The sequence below is a fragment of the Aplysia californica genome, unplaced genomic scaffold, assembly GCF_000002075.1.
Source record: "Aplysia californica isolate F4 #8 unplaced genomic scaffold, AplCal3.0 scaffold00938, whole genome shotgun sequence".
Taxonomy (NCBI): domain Eukaryota; kingdom Metazoa; phylum Mollusca; class Gastropoda; order Aplysiida; family Aplysiidae; genus Aplysia; species Aplysia californica.
This window is the reverse complement of record NW_004798208.1, coordinates 212,880-216,838: the sequence shown is the minus strand read 5'-3', so window position 1 is coordinate 216,838 and position 3,959 is coordinate 212,880.

Sequence of the window (3,959 nt, the reverse complement as noted above, 5' to 3'; positions counted from 1 at the left end):
TGGAAATTACAACGCATTTAATCTTAATGTGATATAATTTGAATAAAAACAATCAATTAATATATTTTTTAAACTATTGATTTGTGAAAAATATAATAAATCCCACGTTCGTGTCAAAAGGATAAAAATGAATCCCCAAAAAGGGCAACACACTGGGCATGAAATGGTAGTGAAATTAGTATAATACCGAAACTACATACCTTGATCATTTAAAAATTATTTTGATTTTCATTTTGTTTTAATTCATATCATTGTTTAATAAAGCCAAGTTGTCCACTGCCTCAAATCAGTCAGATCACTCACTCTTCAATTATTATTCACTCTAACTCACTCAATACTGATTACTCAATCTTCAATATTATTAACCACTCCTACTCATTCTATAGTGATTACTCACTTTCCAAAGATTAATAACTGATTACTCACTCCACAACGATTGCTAACTCTTCAATGATAAATATTTGATAACTCACACCCCAAAGATTACTCACTCTGAAATCAAAACTCACTCATTAATGATTCAGTGATTACTCAATAATTACTCAGTCTTTAATAATTACTATAACTCTTCTATGATTTATCACTGACAGTGATTACTCTCTCCCCAAAGATTACTTACTCCATAATGACAACTCCGCTTTCAATGATTACTCTCTCTTCAATGATTACTTTCTCTTCAATGATTACTCTCCCTACAAATGAGTTCTCACTCTTCAATGATTACTCTCTCTACAAATGAGTACTCATTGTTCAATGATTACTCTCTCTACAAATGAGTACTCATTGTTCAATGATTACTCTCTCTACAAATGAGTACTCATTGTTCAATAATTACTCTCTCTACAAATGAGTACTCACTGTTCAATAATTACTCTCTCTACAAATGAGTACTCCATCTTCAATGATTACTCTCTCTACAAATGAGTACTCACTCTTCAACGACAGGCGGAGCCAGCAAATCCCTCACATGCTTTCCCTGGTAGGATTTCTGGATCTGTTCCACCGTCTCTTTGTACGGATCCTCGCCCATAGAAGCCGTAAAGAACTTCCGCTTCCGACACGCTATACAGAAGCGAATGGGGATGGAGATACTGAGGTAGGCTAGACACAGTATACCGGGCAGACTGCGGGCTATGAGGATCAGTCGGCCTTCCTGGAATATGATTATATATGTGAGGCAACGTGGTGGAATCAGGCTCTCGTCAATTTTTGGGCATATAGAGTTATTGGTTCCATATTAAAGCCTGTTTACTTGTCTTTATTTGGTGAAAAAAATGTCCAGTTATCTTGAATATAAGTCGAGATATTTGAGAAAGAAGGAGGTGGGGGTCACCTGTTTTCAGAGGTAAAATTAGTGAGAAAATGGCCGCCAAAGATTAGTTACTTCCTTAGCTTAAAAGTTCGTGGTAACTGAAAATTTACGGGTTTTTTAGCCTTTCATCAACGTTTTTCAGAAAAGTCCACACAGAAATGAGTTCTTTAATGAGCATGAAAGGTGTTGAGCCAAAAAACAAAAATTTGATAAAAATTCACAAACCTGCGGAAAAATGCAAGCTTCTTCACTTTAGTTATTTTGACGAGAGCCTGATTCCACCACATTGCCTCACATATTTATTTATACCTTTAGGTATAATAGAGTAGGAGAAAATAGATAAACAGAAACAACAACATGAAAAAAAGTATTAAAAAATATAAACCAGCCAGTGTCACTTTTCAACCACCCACAACAACATAATAAAAATTTTTTAATAGCTTTCTGAAACAATACAGAAAAGTAACATAGACAGAAACAAGAACAATGAAGGGAAATAAAGAAGTATACAAGCCAGGAACACGTTCCAACCACCCACTCACCGTGTTGAGATCGCATTCAGTTTACTCGGAAGACATCACTAGCAAAAACATCCAGACACAGAGCGAGCCCAAAGCAGAGAAGAAAGTAAAATAGACAGAAACAATACATTGATGGAAAAATAAATAAAAATATACCAGCGAGTGACGCCCTCAAACCATAGAGCAAGCCCAGATCGTATACTATGAGAAAGTAAGAAAGACAGAAACAGCAACAGGAAAGAAAGCAAAGATGTGACACTCTCCAACCACCCACTCACCTGGTTCAGATCGCACTCAGTCGTTCGGTAGACATCAATAACACAAAAAAACCCACACACATTGTCATACAGTGAGCCCAGGGTGTAGGGAAAAGTAAGACAGACAGAAACAACAACGGTACATGAAGGATTGGTAGAGACATTGACCAGCCTGTGACACCCTCCATCCACCCACTCACCTCGTTCAGGTGAAGGGGGAAAACTAGAAGTACTGTAGGAGAGTGTAAGACAGACAGAAACAACACACTACATGAAAAAAAAAAAAGAAGCGCCACCCTCCAACCCCTCACTCACCGTATTGAGATCGCACTCAGTGGTTCGGTAGACATCGATGGCAAAAAACATCCACACATACAGCGTGCCCAGGGCGTAGGAAAATGCCGTTCCCAGAGCCAGGCATGCAAATACAGGGAAAAACACCATGCCGTAGATGAACATAGACACAATGGCGATCAAAGCTGGGGAAGAAAAGAAAAAAAAAAAAGGAAGAAATATGTGAGGCAACGTGGTGGAATCAGGCTCTCGTCAATTTTTGGGTATGTAAAGTTATTGGTATCATCTTAAAGCTTGTTCACTGGTCATTATTTGGATGATAAAAATGTCAATTTATCTTGAATACAAGTCGAGATATTTGCGAAAGAAGGAGGTGGGGGATCACCTTTTTTCAGAGGTAAAATTTGTGAGAAAATGGCCGCCAAAGATTAGTTATTTCCTTAGTTTGAGAGTAGATGGTAACTAAACTTTACATTTTTGGGGCTTTTAATTAACGTTTTTCAGAAAAATCCACACAGAAATGAGTTCTTTAATGGGCATGAAAGGCGTTGGGCCAAAAAACATAGATTTGATAAAAATTCACAAACCTGCATAAAAATGCGCATTTTTTCCCTTTGATTATTTTGACGAGAGCCTGATTCCACCACGCTGCCTCACATATTGTGTTTAATCGTGGGAAATCACTCTCGTCAAAATAATGAAATCGAAGAAACCTTCCGGCATTTTTTCGCCTGTTTGAGCAATTATAAATTTTTTTTCTATTATTTTGTTTAAAACCTTTTTTCTCTTTCTTTTTTTTTGGGGGGGGGGGGGGGAGGGGGTTAGCCCTTTTTAGGTAACGTTGTGTTTAAAAACAAATTTCAGTGCGTATTTTAATGAAGAACGTTGATCAAAGGCATACAAAAATGTAACATTTTCTGATCTATGGACACTTAATCTTTGGAAGTCACCAAACTGTCTGCAATTTTCTCGAATTTATACCAGGTAACTCCCACCTCCTTCAATCACAAGCATCTCAACGCCTATTTAAGATAGATTAGTTGTTTGCTTGTTTTTCATCAAAAGCAAGCGAAAAGAACGGATAATTAAGATTATATCAATATAATCTCCTGTATAAACCCAATAATTGACGAGCATTTGATCCACTGCGTCGTGACACAAATTTCCCAGAAATTGACGAACGTCTGATTATACCGCGTCACGACGCAAATGTAAGACAATGCCTGGACACCAGGAGGCGCCGTCTCTGGCTTAGACGTTGACCTCTAATGACCCGCCATTTCTTACGGCCGAAAGCTCTGTTCTCATTCACTGTGTCATACTAAGGTCACTACATGCTTAAGATATTGTCGGGCCACGTTGATTGCTGTCGACCCCGCAGGTCCTACACGGGGGGCTCTCGTGGTCAAGAGAATAAGATGTTCGCCTCTCATCACATTGGTCCCGGGTTCGAATCCAGATAGCAGCGACAGAAAATGTTCCTGCTCTAAAATTGTCTTCTTTCACATCCTTTCCTGGTCTCTAACAATGTTCTGTCGTCTGCTTTCGTCACCACTTTGTGCCCCACCCCCTTCA